This window comes from Mesoplodon densirostris, chromosome 16, assembly GCF_025265405.1.
Source record: "Mesoplodon densirostris isolate mMesDen1 chromosome 16, mMesDen1 primary haplotype, whole genome shotgun sequence".
Classification (NCBI taxonomy): Eukaryota; Metazoa; Chordata; class Mammalia; order Artiodactyla; family Ziphiidae; genus Mesoplodon; species Mesoplodon densirostris.
In genome coordinates, this window is record NC_082676.1 from 38,682,904 (window position 1) to 38,700,905 (window position 18,002).

The 18,002-nt window shown below is 44.2% G+C and overlaps 1 protein-coding gene across 7 annotated transcripts in view; it reads left to right on the plus strand.

Annotated features, from left to right (window-relative positions):
* Positions 1-12,874: 12,874 nt before the first annotated feature.
* GTF2I (general transcription factor IIi) overlaps positions 12,875-18,002 on the plus strand; it is a 103,853-nt gene continuing 98,725 nt past the window's right edge. For 4 of the 7 annotated variants that reach the window (XM_060079522.1, XM_060079523.1, XM_060079527.1 and 1 more), the window contains exon 1: positions 12,876-12,894. The gene's annotated coding sequence lies outside the window, so the exon portion shown is untranslated. Of the gene's footprint in view, positions 12,895-17,027; positions 17,378-18,002 lie in introns of those variants that run through there. The other 3 variants (XM_060079525.1, XM_060079526.1, XM_060079528.1) reach the window with 2 other exon arrangements.

The window sequence follows — 18,002 nt, forward strand, 5'->3', positions numbered from 1 at the left end:
TTAGTTGCCCCGCGGCATGTGGGATCTTAGTTCCCCGACCAGGGATCAAACGCGCATCCCCTGCATTGGAAGGCGGATTCTTAACCACTGGGCCAGCAGGGAAGTCCCTAGGTCACTGGTTGACTGCAGAGATAATGGAATATAAACTTCAGTGACCACATACAATAAATACATCTTATGAAAACAGTTTGTAAAAGACACAGACAGTCCCAGCCCTCAACAAGCAAAATCAGCAATCCGTGAGGACTGAGAAAATCAGATTTTCTAAAGCTACCACACTATAATACTTAGAACGCCCAGTTCTCAACAAAAAAATTACAAAGCATGTAAAGAAACAGGAAAGTATGACCCATTCATAGGAAGAAAAGAATTTGACAGAAATCATACCTAAAGAAGCAAAGACACTGGAATTACTAGTTAAGATATTAAATCACTATTTTATTTCTTTTTTTTTTTTTTTTTTTTTTTGCGGTACGCGGGCCTCTCACTGTTGTGGCCTCTCCCCTTGCAGAGCACAGACTCTGGACGCGCAGGCTCAGTGGCCATGGCTCACAGGCCTAGCCGCTCTGCGGCATGTGGGATCTTCCCGGACTGGGGCACGAACCCGTGTCCCCTGCATCGGCAGGCGGACTCTCAACCACTGCACCACCAGGGAAGCCCTAAATCACTATTTTAAATATGCCCAACAAGCTAAAGGAAACTATGGACAGAGAACTAAAAGCAATCAGGGAAACAATGTATGAGCAAAATGAGAATATCAATAAAAGAGATAGAAATTATCAAAAAGAACCAATCAAATTCTGTAACGGAAAAAACACAGCAACTGAAATGAAAATTTCACTAAAGGGGTTTAATATATACATACAGAGCCCCAAAATACATGAAGCAAAAATTGGCAGAACTGAAGGGAGAAAGACTGTTCTACGATAGGAGACTCCAATACCTGACTTTTAATAATTGATAGAACAACCAGATAGAAGATCAATAAGGAAACAGAGGACTTGAACAACAACACAAACCAATTAGACCTAAGAGATATAAGTAACACTTCACTCAACAACAGTTTTTCTCAAGTAAACATGGATCATTCTTGAGAATAGACCACAAGTCTTAACAAAGTTGAAAAGATTGAAATCATGCAAAGTATCTTTCCTGGTCCCAGTGGGGTGAAACTAGAAATCAATTACAGAAGGAAAATTGGAAAATTCACAAATATGTGGCTATTACACAACATGTTCTTAAACAGCTAATGAGTCAAAGAAAAAATCATAAGGGAAATTAGAAAATACTTTGAGATGAATGAAAATAAAACAGAACATACTAAAACTAACAGGATGCAGGACTTCCCTGGTGGCGCAGTGGTTAAGAATCCACCTGCCAATGCAGGGGACACAGGTTCGGGCCCTGGTCTGGGAAGATCCTACATGCCATGGAGCAACTAAGCCCGTGAGCCACAACTACTGAGCCTGCGCTCTAGAGCCTGGGAGCCACAACTAAAGAGTCTGCATGCCACAACTACTGAAGCCCACACGCCTAGAGCCCATGCTCCACAATAAGATAAGCCACTGCAATGAGAAGCCCGTGCACCGCAACGAAGGGTAGCCCCCGCTCGCTGCAACTAGAGAAAGCCTGTGCACAGCAACAAAGACCCAGTGCAGCCAAAAATAAAAAGATAAATAAATAAATAAAATTTAAAAATAAATAAATAAAACTAATACAATGCAGTGAAAACAGTGCTAAGAGGAAAATTTATAACTGTAAATATCCATACTAAAGAAGAAGAAAAATGTGTATAACCTAATTGTACAATTCAAGGGACTAGGAAAAGAAGAGCAAACTAAACCTAAGGCTAATAGAAGGAAGGAAATATTAAAGAATTGAGTGGAGTTAAACAAAATAGAGAACAGAAAAACAATAGAGAAAAGCAATGAAACCAACAGTTGGTTCTTTAAAAAGTTCAACAAAATTGACAAATCTTAGCTAGACTGACTAAGAAAAAAGGACTTAAATTACTAAAATCAGAAATGAAAGTAGAGACATGACTATCAACTCTACAGAAATAAAAAGGATTATAAGAGAAGAGAATACTGTGAACAATTATATGCCAACAAGTTGGATAACCTAGATGAAATGCACAAGTTTCTAAAAACACACAAGCTACCAAAACTGACTCAAAAAGAAAAAATCAAACACACACACACACACACACACACACACAATCTCAACAGACCTTTAACAAGGAATAAGGTTAAACCAGAAACCAGAAACATGTCAACAAAGAAAATCTCAGGACTGGATGGCTTAACTGGTGAATTCTACCAAATATTTAAAGAATAATTGACACTAATCTTTCTCAAACTTGTCCAAGGTACCAGAGAGGAGAGAACACCTTTTACCCTACGTGATCAGCGTTACCCTGATCTCAAAGCCAGACAAAGACCCTGCAAGAAAAGAAAACTACTGGACAATATCCCTTATGGGTACACACAGATGCAAAAATTTGCAACAAAATACTGCCAAACTGAATTCAGCAGCATATTAAAAGGAATATAGGGAATTCTCTGGTGGTCCAGTGGTTAGGACTCCACGCTTTCACTGCTGAGGGCCCGGGTTCTGTCCCTGGTCGGGGAACTAGGATCCCACAAGCCGCATAATGTGGCCAAATTGATTAAAAAAAAAAAAAAAAAAAAAAAAGGATTATATTCTATGACCAAGTGGGATATATCCCTATATCCCTGTATGTAAGTTTAGTTCAACATACAAATATCAATCAATGTAACACACAGCATTAATAGAAGGAAGGGGAAAAAACTACACGATTATCTCAATTGATGCAGAAAAATAATTTGACAAAATCCAACACCCTTTCATAATAAAAACATATAACAGACTAGGAACAGAAGAAAACTTCCTGAGCATGATAAAGGCCATGTATGAAAAACCCACAGCAAACATCATACTCAATGATGAAAGGTTGAAAGCTTTTCCCCTGAGATCAGGAACAAAACTAGTATGTTAACTTTTGCCACTTCTATGTGACGTAGTACCAGAAACGTTAGCCTGATCAATAGGCAAGAAAAGGGAATTCCCTGGTGGTGCAGTGGTTAAGAATCCACCTGCCAATGCAGGGAGCACGGGTTTGAGCCCTGGTCCGGGAAGATCCCACATGCCGAGGAGCAACTAAGCCCGAGTGCCGCAACTACTGAAGCCCACGCACCTAGAGCCTGTGCTCTGCAACAAAGAGAAGCCACTGCAATGAGAAGGCACTGCAAGGAAGAATAGTCCCCGCGTGCCACAACTAGAGAAAGCCTGCATGCGGCAACGAAGACCCAATGCAGCCAAAAATAAATAAATAAATAAAATTTTTAAAAAAGTTAAACATATTATTACCGTAAGACCCAACAAGTCCACTTCTAGGTCTATATCTAAAATAAACGAAAATAGGGACTCAAACAGATACTTGTACATGAATGGTCATAGCAGCATTATTCACAATAGCCGACAGGTGGAAATGATCCAACTGATGAAGAGGTAAAGCAAACATGGTGTATACCTACAATGGACTACCATTCAGCCATAAAAGCGAATGAATTTCTGATGCGTACAACAACATGTAATCTTTAAAACATGCTAAATGAAATAAGCCAGTAACAAAAGGACAAATGTTGTATGATTCCAGTTTTATGAGGTATCTAAACTAGGCAAATTCAGAGACACAAGGTAGAATAGAGGTTACCAGGAGAGGGGGGAGAGAAGAGAGTGGGGGTTATTGCTTAATCGATAGTTTTTTGGGTGATGACAGAAGTTCTGGAAACAGTGATGATGGTTATACAACATTGTGAATGCATGTAATACCATTGAATTTTACACTTAAAATGGTTAAAATGGTAAATTTTATGTTATACATATTTTACTGCAATAAAACAAAACCAAAATCCGTACCAAACTGAGACTGTCTCTTCAATTTACTTATAAAGATCAAAAGGGCGTGTTAAAGGGAAACCTTTTTCACCATTTAGGTAACGATGCCGTCTGGCTGAACAGGACTCAGACGAGGATTGCGGAGGCTAACCCGTGCGCAAGCTCCCGCAGACGGAACTATAAAACCAAAATACCTATTTACCTATTCACAGTTTATAATGAGAAACAGAAATGTCCGACGGACCAAAGGGGCTTTTGTTCTAAGCTGTTTATGTTCTGTCTGCAAACTATATGGAGAGGGAAATCCCTCCCTAGATGGGGATTTCCCCGTTGCTTGGCAGCTGCCCGAGAGCGATTGCGGCAAGATTCAGCGGTATCCTTGGCCCTTTCTCCAACTTCCTCACCCAGGACCTAAGTACCCTACGAGACTTTCCTTCGGCCATGTGCTTCTGGGATTTGCAGGGATGCTCAGAACCAGCGTGCTCGGGACCACCATTGAAGCAGATAAGCCAGTGGCGCGAGCCTAAGGGAAGGGAAGGTCGACTTCCGCTGTGCCAGGAAAATGATGGCCCGGGGCCACAAGGGAAGTGAGAGCCTGCGGGGTCTCCGGAGCCCTGGAGGCGGCCCCATGCGCCGGAAAGGATGACTCCAGGCTCCAGCGCAGCCCACCTGGACCCGCGAGACCCAGAGGGAGAGGCTTAAAAGAGACCATGAAATGGAAAGCCCCAGACAGGCCAAGCAAAGGAAGGAAAAGATGAAAGAGACAGAGAAATATAGACATCTTGCTGTGGGGAGACTATGTGTGTGTATGTACACATCTCTCTCTCTCTCTCACACACACACACCTATCTTGGTGTGGGGGAGGCTTTTCTTACCATTGATTTATAACACTGACGACATGGAGAAAAAAAATGGCTAACTTTGACCATGTAAAAATGAAACTTCAGTATGAGAGCAACACACAAAAAATGTCACAAAGACAATCTGGGGAAATACTTGTAACACTTTAAACAAAAGGAGAATTTATTTCATTTAAAAACCACTTAAGGAGTGGGGAGCGATAAATTAAGAGTTTGGGATTAGCAGATAGAAACTACTATATATAAAATAGATAATCAACAAGGACCTGCTGTATAGCACAGGGAACTATACTCAATATTTTGTAATAACCTATTACAAAGGGAAAAGAATCTGAAAAATAATATATATTCTATATACATACCTATATCTATATCTGAATCACTTTGCTGTATACCTGAAACTAACACTGCATTGTAAATCAGCTATACTTCAATTAAAAATAAATAAATAGTACTCATATAATATAAGGGGGGAAAAAAGAGCAAAGACCTAATTGCGAAAATGCAAATGATTAGTTTGCAAAAACATAAACGTAAATGGATAATAAAAATATGAAAAGATGCCCAACTTCATTCACAATGTGTACATTAGGACCACTAATATAAAAAGTTACTTTCCACTAAAATTGGGCAGGTGTTGAGGAAATGGGCATTTTCACACCTTGTATGTATAGCGGTGCTATCTTTTTGGAGGGCAAACTGGCAATGTGTATCAAAGTTTTAGGTGCACAGGTTTGTATTTTTTTTAACATTTAAAAAGTCAGGGGCTTCCATGGTGGCGCAGTGGTTGAGAGTCCGCCTGCCGATGCAGGGGACACGGGTTCGTGCCCCAATCCCGGAAGATCCCACATGCCGCGGAGCGGCTGGGCCCGCGAGCCATGGCCGCGGAGCCTGTGTGTCCGGAGCCTGTGCTCCGCAACGGGAGAGGCCACAGCAGTGAGAGGCCCGCGTACAGCAAAAAAAAAAAATAATAAAAAAAATAAATAAATAAAAAGTCAGGGACTTCCCTGGCGGTGCAGTGGTTAAGACTCTGCGCTCCTAATGCAGAGGGCCTGGGTTCGATCCCTGGTCAGCAAACTAGATCCCACATGCATGTCGCAACTAAGAGTTCACATGCCACAACTAAGGATCCTGCCAGCCGCAGCCAAGACATGGTGCAACCAAATAAATAAATTTTAAAAAATAAAATAAAAAACATAAAAAGTCATTTAAAATTTTTATTGTGGTAAGAACACTTGACATGAGATCTGTGGTCTTGACAAAGTTTTAGGTGTACATCATTGTTGACTACAGGTACAGTATTGTACAGCAGATTTCTAGAACCTATTCATCTTGCTTAACAAACTTCATGCCTGTTGATTAATAACTCCTATTTCCCCTTTTCCCCAACCCCTGACAACCACCATTCTACTCTTTGAGTCTATGAGTATCTATTTTAGATACCTCATATTCGTGAAATCATGCTGTATTTGTCTTTCTGTGAGTGGCTTATTTCCGTTAGCATAATGTTCTCAAGGTTCATCCATGTTGTTCCATACTGCAGAATTTCCTTCTTTTTAAAGGCTGAATAGTATTCCATATATATATATATGATCACATTTTTTTTTATCCATTTATCTGTGGATGACAAGTTTACGTTGTTTCCACATCTGAGCTACTGTGAATAGTGCTGCAATGAACATAGGAGGGTGCACAGATCCTTTTACGTGATAATTTTACTGCCAAGAATTTGCTTTAAAAACATGCCAATATAAGAAACAACCTAAAGGTCCATCATTAAGGAATTGATTAGAAGAACATTCATAGTATGATCTCATCTCTATACATTTTTTTTTTTTTTTTTTTTCTTTTTGCGGTATGCGGGCCTCTCACTGTCGTGGCCTCTCCCGTTGCGGAGCACAGGCTCCGGACGCGCAGGCCCAGCGGCCACGGCTCACGGGCCCAGCCGCTCCGCGGCACATGGGATCCTCCCAGACCGGGGCACGAACCCGTATCCCCTGCATCGGCAGGCGGACTCTCAACCACTGCGCCACCAGGGAGGCCCATCTCTATACATTTTTAAGCGATGTGAATACACCACTATAGGCTTGCATGCCCGCCCCCACCAGGATGACTTTGATTAGAAGTATTAGATTCACTTTGTTATAAAGCAGAAACTAAAAAAAAAAAAAAAAAAAAAAAAAAAAAAGAATCCACCTGTCAACAGGCAGGACAACACTGAGTTTCTAGAAGCATCCGGAGCAGCAGTCCAAGAGACCTCACAAGCATGCAGGCGGTTTCAGGTTTGCGAGCTGTGGTATTTAATGCCCAAGGAAGGCTACACTGGTGCCTTCACCAGGCCAGTGCTGGGCCTGCTTGGGTAATGCTATTCCTGGCTTTTGGGTTTGGGGTCTTTTTGTTTTGTTTTTGTTGTTTTCTAACTTTTGTTCACAGTTGAGAACCCTGTGCAACTCAGAATATGTTCCAAATAAACTCTTAAGTTAAAAAAAAAAAGAAGTATTAGAAGTGTCAATGAAAAATTAACCAATCAATCTAAGAAGGAAATGGAAAATTTTATTCGAGCTGTATTTGAAGATTATAACCTGGGAAGATCATCTCAGAAAGCTCTGAGAACTGTTCTGCCTGTTAGAAGTCAAGGCATAATTATATAAGTTTTTTGAGGTGGAGGGCTGTACATCAAATAATGTATTATTTTAAGTTATTTTATTATTATTGAAGTATAGTTGATTTATAATGTGTTAATTTCTGCTGTACAGCAAAGTGATTCCATTATACATATATATACATTCTTTTTCATATTGTTTTCCATTATGGTTTATCACATATTATGGTTTCCTGTGCTATACAGTAGGACCTTGTTGTTTATCCATTCTATATATAATAGTTTGCATCTGCTAAACCAAACTCCCAACCCATCCCTCAGGAATGTTATCTTTTAAGGAGTTGTCTTGTCGATGTGGGGAGAATGTTGTTGTTTATGGTTGAGCAGGTATTCCTGAGGATGGGGGAGGTCTGGTCGATGCATAATGCAAATACACAATGCACGATGGGGGGGAGAGAGGAGGCCAAAGGTCAGAGAAGAATTTTTGTGTTTAAGTTTTTCTTGTCTTGCCATAAAATATGAATTTCATTTCACAGAAGGCTAAGAGAGTTCCTCCCCCTTTAAAAAAAACTCATGTTATTATTATTTTTAAAATTCTATCCATCCTTTAATATTCATTGCAAATGCTGCCTCCTCCATTTAAAATTGCCTGCTTTATCTCCACCCATCTTGTACTATCTGATGGTGTTTACCAGAGTGTACCTTGTATTTGATTCATGTGTCACATCAACGTGGATGAGATGACTGCAGCCTACAAATAAATAGACAACAATAGTTAAAAATTCAGACTTGGACACAGGCTGATTTAGATGAGAATCTGGATTTTGCCATCTGTGTATCATTGGCCAAGTAACTTAACCTTTCAGAGCCTTTTTAGCATATGAGGAGGTTCTAAGCACCCACCACAGGGGGTAGTTGTCAGTGCAGTGAGATAACTTACTAAGTGTTGAGCAAAGCAAGTGGCATGGAGGGAATGCTCAATAAATGTTAGCCTTTATTATACATTTCTGGAGGACAGAAGCAGTCTCTCAGGCTTTCCAGAATTTAATCAGTGCTCAGCCTCTTTCCTGTTGCTCACTTTGGGGTTAATCTGAGTTCACTGGGGAAAGGCCCCAGGTACAACACAGAGCCTGCCCAACCCCTCTCCTTAGATTCAAGGGGAAGAGAAAAGATGGTTAGCATACCTTCCCACTGCTGGGAAAACAATTTAAAGTAGTACTTGACTACTTGATGATGGCTAACTTCACATTTGAACAGCATCATTATTTTTGGCTTCTTTTTTTCTCCCTCTAATCCTTTGTTCAAAATTTCCCTTTATTCTTAGATGAAAATTTTCCTAATGTATTTACCTTAATTATAATAAACACAGGGCCAGGAGGGGGTTAAGGAGGTTGCTTTGATTCACCAGAAAAAGAGTAAAGGCTTGGTAAATGCAAAGATAATAATCAAGCACCTGGACATTAAGTTGATATTGGAAACAAAAATAGAAAAGGGAAAGAGGAACTTCTGTGGTGGTCCAGTGGCTAAGACTCCATGCTCCCAATGCAGGGGGCCCGGATTTGATCCCTGGTCAGAGAACTAGATCCGGCATGCTGCAACTAAGAGTCTGCATGCCGCAAGGAAGATCAAATGCAGCCGAATAAATAAATAAATATTAAAATAAATAAAGGGAAAGAATGGGGCTATTTGTTTTCAGCATTAAGTCCAGATTATCCTTTTCTTGATTTTAGGAATGACATGTTGCACGGCTATCGATTATGCATTTTGTTTGGAAGTAACTTTCCTTGATTCGATTTTCTACTCAAAGGTTTCTGAGTATAATATTCTTGGCAGAGATATATTCTGAAAGGATGTGTTGCTTATAATGCTAGTTACTTTATTAGTTGCATCACCTGATCAGTCAGATATGATAACAAGTCCACCTGAATCCAATGATAAGTGTTAGTATCTGTAAATATATTTTCTTAAATCTTAGAACAAAAAGCATTTTTAAAATTCTTTAATTAGAAAAGAAACATGAACATTTTGTTCATAAGATATTTTAAAATACTGTTTTGAATGCTAAATTATACCATTTAATATTTATAGAACACTTAACTAAGGGTTTATAAAGTATTTTCATTTACATATTGCCTGATTTCCCCAAATCCCTGAGGGAGGCAGAGAAAATACTATAGAGATTTTTATGTTTTAAAAATGAACTTACACAACAATTACAGCAATAGTAACAAAATACTAAATAGAACATAACATTCATTTAGATCCTGTTAAAACAACAAATAAAACTGTTTATTTCAATTGATGTTACATGAATATTAGATTTACTGCATAGGGCAGATGTTTGCACAAAAAGGCATAGCAAGAGCTAGAAGGTCTATTTAGGTTACATCTACATTATTAATTATTATGAATAAATTATAACTTGGATTTAGTTTTATTTTTTCCACCTTTGGAAGAGTTCTCTAAAAGGTAATTTATTCAGGATTCGAAATATTCAAATTGTCCAAACAAAAAACTGCTCAAAAAGAGTGTTTTATAAGCAGTTAAAAAAGCATGCTTGTAATAACAAAGGAGTTATCTGTTACAGGGCAGACACCCATGCAGAAGCTAAAGATGTCATTTTGGCCCTACCCATGTGATCTGGACTAGGCATGCAATTCCTAACTGGGATCCCAGATCTAAAAGATCAAACTGTTATTTTACACATGATAGATATGTTACATCCCATTCTCTCAATATACTGTACTATGTATATACTGTAAAGAAAAACCAAGAAATTGGACCCAGAAGTTTGGGTCCTGCATGAAGCAGAGTCATGGGGAAAAAAAGACCTCTGTTTAGTGTTCATCAAAAGGCTGATGTACTTCGAAAAAAGAGTGTGTCAAGAGTGTCTCAGCTTGGGGACTTCCCTGGTGGTCCAGTGGGTAAGACTTGCACTCTCAACGCAGGGGGCCTGGGTTCGATCCCTGGTCGGGAACTAGATCCCGCATGCCACAACTAAGACCCAGTACAGCCAAAATAAATAAGTAAATTAAAAAATAATAATAATAAAAAAGAGTATCTCAGTTTTTGCTAGAGTTACGGTTTTGAACAATCTAAAATATACGACAGGGTCACAAAAAGATTAATTATTCAGTTTGGATTCCAAAGAGCATCTTTTTTTTTTTTTTTTTTTTGGTTTTTTTGCGGTACGCGGGCCTCTTATTGTTGTGGCCTCTCCCGTTGTGGAGCACAGGCTCTGGACGTGCAGGCCCAGTGACCATGGCTCACAGGCCCAGCCACTCCGCGGCATGTGGGATCTTCCCAGACCGGGACACGAACCCGTGTCCCCTGCATCGGCAGGCAGACTCTCAACCACTGCGCTACCAGGGAAGCCCCAAAGAGCATCTTTTTAACACTAGGGAATTCCTTGGCGGTCCAGTAGTTAGGACTCGGTGCTTTCACTGTTGGTACGGGTTCGATCTCTGGTTGGGGAACTAAGATCACAGCATAACCCGCACCCCCCCCGAAAACCCCCCCAAAAACCCACTAAATAATTTCAACCACAGTGACCTTGACCAAGTGGTGTAAGTGTGGTTCTGTCAGCATAGGTAGCTGATAGGGGTTTCCTATGGGGGTGGGTCCCATGATAATGGAGGAAGCAGACTCCTGATACCAGTATTAAAAATCCAAGAACGGGCCTCCCTGGTGGCGCAAGTGGTTGAGAGTCCGCCTGCCGATGCAGGGGATACGGGTTCGTACCCAGGTCTGGGAGGATCCCATATGCCGCGGAGCGGCTGGGCCCGTGAGCCATGGCCGCTGAGCCATGGCCGCTGAGCCTGCGCGTCCGGAGCCTGCGCGTCCGGAGCCTGTGCTCCGCGACGGGGGAGGCCACAACAGTGAGAGGCCCGCATACCGCAAAAAAAAAAAAAAAAAAAAAAAAAAAAAAAAAAAAAAATCCAAGAAGAAGGTGATTATTTTTCAGGACTAGTGAAGACATTCAAACATTGCCACATCACTTGCTATTTAAAAGCAATTAACAAGACTGTAAGTGCTCAGAGACTGTATGAAGATGCATTTAAGTTGGTGGAAGAGCTCACACTTGGTTTAGATCCTTATCTATCCTGGCTGTGGCCCTTCTGACTTGGCTTTTGTCTCCCACAGTACAGTAGACCCCCTTATCTGCGGTTTCACTTTCCACGGTTTCAGTTACAGGCATTTGGAAAATATTACAGCCGTCCCTTGGTCTCGAAGGGGGATTGGTTCCAGGGCCGCCCCGCCCCCCCAATACTCCCCAGATGCCAAAATCTGCAGATGCTCAAGTCCCTTATATAAAATGGCTGTAGTATTAGCATACAACCTACACACATCCTCCCTGTGTACTTTTAATCATCTCTGAATTTATAATACCTAATACAATGTAACTGTTATGTAAATAGTTGTAAACCAATGTAAATACTATGTAAATAGTTGCCGGGCACCCAGCCAGCAAATTCAAGTTTTGCTTTTTGAAAGTTTCTGGCATTTTTTTGTTTGTTTGTTTTAGAATATTTTCCATCCATGGTTTGCTGAATCCGCAGATGCAGAACCCGCGGATACGGAGGGCTGACTGCAGATGGAAAATTCCAGAAATAAACAATTCATAAGTTTTAAATTTCACGCCCGCCCGCTCCGTCCTGCTTGGGTCGTGAATCATCCCTTTGTCCAGCGTATCCTGCCCGGTAGTCACTTAGTAGCCGCCTGGGTTATCAGATCAACTGCCAGGTATCACAGTGCTTGTGCTCAAGTAACCCTTATTTTACTTAATAATGGCCCCAAAGCGCAAGAGTAGTGATGCTGGCAGTTCGGATATGCCAAAGAGAAGCCGTAAAGTGCTTCCTTTAATTGAAAAAGTGAAAGTTCTCGACTTAGTAAGGAAAGAAAAAAAATCGTATGCTGAGGTTGCTAAGATCTACGGTAAGAACGAATCTTCTATCTGTGAAATTGTGAAGAAGGAAAAAGAAATCCGTGCTAGTTTTGCTGTAGCGCCTCAAACTGCAAAAGTTACAGCCACAGTGCGTGATAAGTGCATAGTTAAGATGGAAGAGGAATTAAATTTGTGGGTGGAAGACATGAACAGAAAACGTGTTCCCATTGACAGCAATGTGTTGCGCCAGAAAGCACTGAGCCTGTACGAAGACTTCAGCCAGGGATCCCCAGAAACGGGTGACACCAAGCCATTTACTGCGAGTAAGGGATGGTTACACAGATTCAGGAATAGGTTTGGACTGAAAAATATAAAAATTACTGGAAAGGCTGTGTCTGCTAAGGAAGAAGCTGCTGCCACACTTCCAGCAGAGTTGAAGAAGTTGATTAAGGACAGAGAATATTATCCAAAGCAAGTCTTCAATTGTGATGAAACTGGGCTCTTCTGGAAGAAGATGCCCAATAGAACCTACATTCATAAAGGTGCAAAGGAGGCACCAGGGCATAAAACACGGAAAGACAGATTAACTCTGGTGCTACCTGGCATCTCACATCATCACAAGAAGGGTAAGTACAGTATAATACGACATTTTGAATTTTTTTTAATTTTATTTTTTGGCCTCGCCACTCAGCATGTGGGATACTAGCTCCTCAAACAGGGGTCAAACCAGCGCCCCCTGCATTGCTAACATGGAGTCCTAACCACTGGACCACCAGGGAAGTCCTAATATTTTGAGAGAGATCACATTCACATAACTTTTATTTATTTATTTATTTATTTATTTATTTATTTATTTATTTATTATTATTTTTTGCGGTAAGCGGGCCTCTCACTGTTGTGGCCTCTCCCGTTGCAGAGCACAGGCTCCAGACGCGCAGGCTCAGCGGCCATGGCTCATGGGCTTAGCCGCTCTGAGGCATGTGGGATCTTCCTGGACCGGGACATGAACCTGTGTCCCCTGCATCGGCAGGCAGACTCTCAACCACTGCGCCACCAGGGAAGCCCCTTATTTATTTTTTTAAAAATTTTAATTAATTTTATTTATTTTTGGCTGCGTTGGGTCTTTGTTGCTGCGTGCCAGCTTCCTCTAGTTGGGGTGAGCACAGGCTACTCTTCGTTGCAGTGCGCAGGCTTCTCATTGCATTGGCTTCTCTTGTTGTGGAGCACAGGCTCTAGGCACGTGGGCACAGTAGCTGTGGTGCATTGGGCTCAGTAGTTGTGGCTCACAGGCTCTAGAGCGCAGGCTCAGTAGTTGTGGCGCACGGGCTTAGTTGCTCCGCGGCATGTGGGATCTTCCCAGACCAGGGCTCGAACCCGTGTCCCCTAAATTGGCAGGCGGATTCTTAACCACTGCGCCACCAGGGAAGTCCCCACATAACTTTTATTGCAATATATATTGTTATAATTATTCTATGTTATTTTATTTTATTTTTTAAGAAGATGTTGGGGGTAGGAGTTTATTAATTAACTTATTTTTGCTGTGTTGCATCTTCGTTTCTGTGCGAGGGCTTTCTCTAGTTGTTGCAAGTGGGGGCCACTCTTCATCGCGGTGCGCGGGCCTCTCACTATCGCGGCCTCTCTTGTTGCGGAGCACAGGCTCCAGACGCGCAGGCTCAGTAGTTGTGGCTCATGGGCCTAGTTGCTCCGCGGCATGTGGGATCCTCCCAGACCAGGGCTCGAACCCATGTGCCCTGCATTAGCAGGCAGATTCTCAACCACTGTGCCACCAGGGAAGCCCTCTACGTTATTTTTTAATGAATACTTTCTCTCATTGGAAATTTCTAGGACATGATCTTTTTATTTTTTAAATATTTAAATATTTATTTATTTATTTATTTGGCTTCGCCAGCTCTTAGTTGCGGCATGCAGGATCTTGGTTGTGGCATGCGGATCTAGTTCCCTGACCAGGGCCCCCTGAATTGGGAGCACGGAGTCTTAGCCACTGGACCACCAGGGAAGTCCCTATTCTATGTTATTATTAATCTCTTACTGTGCCTAATTTATAAATTAAACTTTATCATAGGTATGTACATATAGGCATATAGGAAAAAACATAGTATATGGAGGGTTCAGTATTATCTTTGGTTTCAGGCACCCACTTAAGGGTCTTGGAATGTATCCCCCACGGATAAGGAGGGGTTACTGTATGCAGTAGAATGGAGTGTCATGTTATTTGGACACTCATCTGCAGGACTGCATCCACTAAGTTAAACATTAAAAAGAGAGAAATATTTAAAATAATTTGAAATAAGCTGCAAGATTCTGCCAACTGTTGGCCTCTGTGTACTCATGTCTCAAGTGAGCAGGAGCCAAGAGCTGGGAATCTTCTCGTCCTGCAATCTTGGTCTCGGTACACACATCTTGTTATGTTGAATGTGATTCTAAACAAAGTTAAGTTGAGTGTGATTTAAACAAAGGATTCCACACGAAATCATCCCTAAATACAAATCAATGATTTTTTTTTTTTCATTTCTTGCTCAACCCAAAAAACAGCAGTGCAATCCTGTGCTGGAAAAACAACTGGCTGTACTGAGCTGGTATCCAAGTGGCTTGTAACTCTGGTCACCATTAACATAGCATCTGTACCAATGAGGTGAGGGAGAAACTGGCTAACAAACAGCAACAAGCGTATTACTAGCAGCCAAGGTGGTAAGCCAGGCCTCAGGGAGAACTGAAAATGCATGAGATTTATGACTGTGAGACATGAATTTGAGGGTTACACCTGCCAACAGCCATACACTGGGAAAAAAGCTTGGTCTCTACACACTGCTCACACCACATACCCTTCCACACACTGTTCATTGTCCCCAAAGGTCCAGCTTTCTGTCCAGAGGCAATTCAAAGCCAGCTAAAGTTTTAGGACCTGCGTCAGGATTTGATAGTTTTAGGAACAGCTTCAACCTCCAAGGAAGCTGGAGTTGTTCATGAAGCAGCAGCAAAATTTCACACTGAGCTGTTCAATTCATAGAAAGCGAAGGGACTATCTCCTAAATAAGTCAACGGCAAGGGTAATCTCGACTAAATGAAGTTTTGCTTTACGAACTCACTTTGTGACACCCTTCCAATGCTACTCCATGGCTCCACCACACCCAGTGCATCCTCCCTTCACTGTCCTCAACCTCCCAATCTTCCCAAGAAACCGTTCAGGACTCCAGTCCCTCTATAAAACATACTCACTGATGCTCACAGCCGCTGAGTTTGCAGCTCGTAGGCTGGCTGTTCTTAGCAGCTGAGTTGTAGGCTTCTCAAGAGTTAATGTTTGTTCCTAAATATGTTAATTGTAGTTGGTATTGGGAAGACGGAATTTAATTAAATATTCCAAAATGTTAAGAAATATGAGGGCAAAAATTGTCCTTATGAAAAACTAAACGCTGCGGAGAGACTTGACAAAGGAGAGTTCTAATCGATTTAGGCGAAGACAAAATGACTGTAAAAGATTGCAAGGGAAATGGGAAAAATGTGGAAGTCTTCTGTAATCAGATTGCTTCGCAGGGACCTTTAAATTCTCCATCTATTTTAAAGAAATCCAACATGGACATTCTAGACGAGGCATTATGGGTGCGGTCGGTGGAAGAAAGAAGATGAGGAACGCCAATCTGTGAACCCAAATTCAAAGGAAAGGTTTTGGACCTACATCAAAAGACTAGCTGCTCGGAAAGTTTTCTTGCGAGCGACAAAGGCTGGAAAAAGCGCCTTGGTCGCCACCTACCGAGAAGGAGGGGGAGGGGGAGGGGGAGGATGGCCGGCGGGGCCCGAATCTCCGGTGGGGAGAAACATCACAAAATCACTCGATTTTGTTCTTTACATAAACATCTAAAATCTCTGGGCTCGAGTTTTTTGAACTTCTAACTTGGGTGAACAGTAACGTCTCACCATTTTCGAAATTCACGACCTAATGAAAGTTGAGATGCAAAAAATTATCGGGGGGAGGGGCCTGAGTAAAATTGCCTAGCGGTTGACAGAACAAAACGGGCTGCAAACCACGTTTTCTGCTCCCCTCCATGGCTTTTCCACTTTAACTTTCTAAATGTTGAGTGAAAGTGAGCAAAGCCTGGGGGTTGGAGGGTGAATAAAAACAGAAGGGTGCCTTTCCCTCGCCCGTGCAAAGTTGGGGCAACAGTCTCTTTTGGCCGATTTTGAGGCAAGCTTTCAAAACTAACAGGAGTTCTTTGTGTTCCGGAGGGTGGTGCAGGGTGGAGGAGGTCCCTTGGCGGAGCATGGAAGGCGGCAGGCCGTCCTGGGACTCTCCGGCCTTTGCAGTGGTCCGGCCACTCAATTTGCAGGCAATCTCGGGTGCAAGAGTGAGTGCGAGGCTTGGACCGTGACTGAGGCCGGCTGCAGAGCGGCAGGGAGCAGGCTGGAGCTCGCCCGGCCTGGATTTTCATCCCTGCGCCCCGGCTCCCCTCCCCCACCCGAGCAGCAGCACAGGCCCCAGGTGCAGCCATGTTCCTCGCTCCCACCACCCGCGCCTCCATTGACAGTCCTTGCCCGAGAGGGCCGGGCGCCGCGCTCGCCGCGTCCTAGGGCTCTGGGCTTGTCGGCGCGAGGCTTCCTGGGAGTCGTAGTCCAGTGCCCCCGACGCCGCGTTGGTGGGGACGAATCAGAGACTACAACTCCCGCTGGGCGGTGTTGCGGGTGCGCACGCGCAGCGCGCCTTCGAGGAACAAAAAAAAAAAAAAAAAAAAAAAAAAGAGGAGGAGGGTGAGAGAGAAGCTCGGAGAGCAGAGGAAAGGGGCCGCCGGTCGCCCCCCCGCTTTCCCGCACGCGCTCTCTAGCCGTGGCTGCCCGCCTGCCGCGGTTACCCCGGCCTATCCCTCGGTCCCCTGTGAGCGGATCTAGGCGCTGAGCGAGGCCCTGCCGGGGCGGCCATGCGGCGGTGACAGGAGCTCGGCCGAGACGCTCGGGCCCCTCGCCCTCTCACCTCCTGCCCGCTCGCCAGCCAGCCTCAGCCCGAGGGTGCTCCGCCGCAGCCGCAGTTCGCGCGCGGCCCACACTCGCTTCCCTACAGCACCCCCGGCCCCGGCGCTGCCTGGAGGCGGCTGCACTCGGGTGAGTCCCTGTCGCCTCATCTCCGGTCCCCCGCCCCGGTTGCCATCGCGAGCACGGTCTTTATTTGAGACTCGCTCCCTCCGGGGCCTGCACTGACAGGGGTCCGGGGACCGTCGGCGGCCGTGTTGGGGGCCACAGGCCCCCCCACCCCCTCCCGCCGTGGTTGGGGGTGGGGCAGGAGCAGACGCGGTCGCGGGGGACGACAGTTGCACGCGCGCTCCTGGGTGCGGGGGGGAGGGGCGCGCGCGCCGGTGCGGCGTGGGGGGGCCCCTCACGCGTGAGGCCCGCGCGCGAGCGAGCCTGCGGGCTGCGCATGCCCGGCCGCTGATTGGCCAGCTCCGGCGATGCGGGTGCGCGCGCGGTGCCAGGCCCGAGCCGTGGGGTCGCGCTCGGCCTGGTGTCTCCGGGGCTCGTGCGCCCGGGCAGCAGACGCGCCTGATTGGCCGGCGGGCGGCGGGGGCGGTGCCGCGCTGCCTGGTAACTGCGGGCCGGCGGGCGGGCCCGGGAGCGCCGCCCCTCTTCGCCGCTGCCCCTACCCGCCCCTACCCGCGCCCAGGTGGAGTCCGGAGTGGGCTTTGTCCCCGGCCCGGCCGGCGCGCCTGCCCCGCGGGGCCTGCTCTTTTGG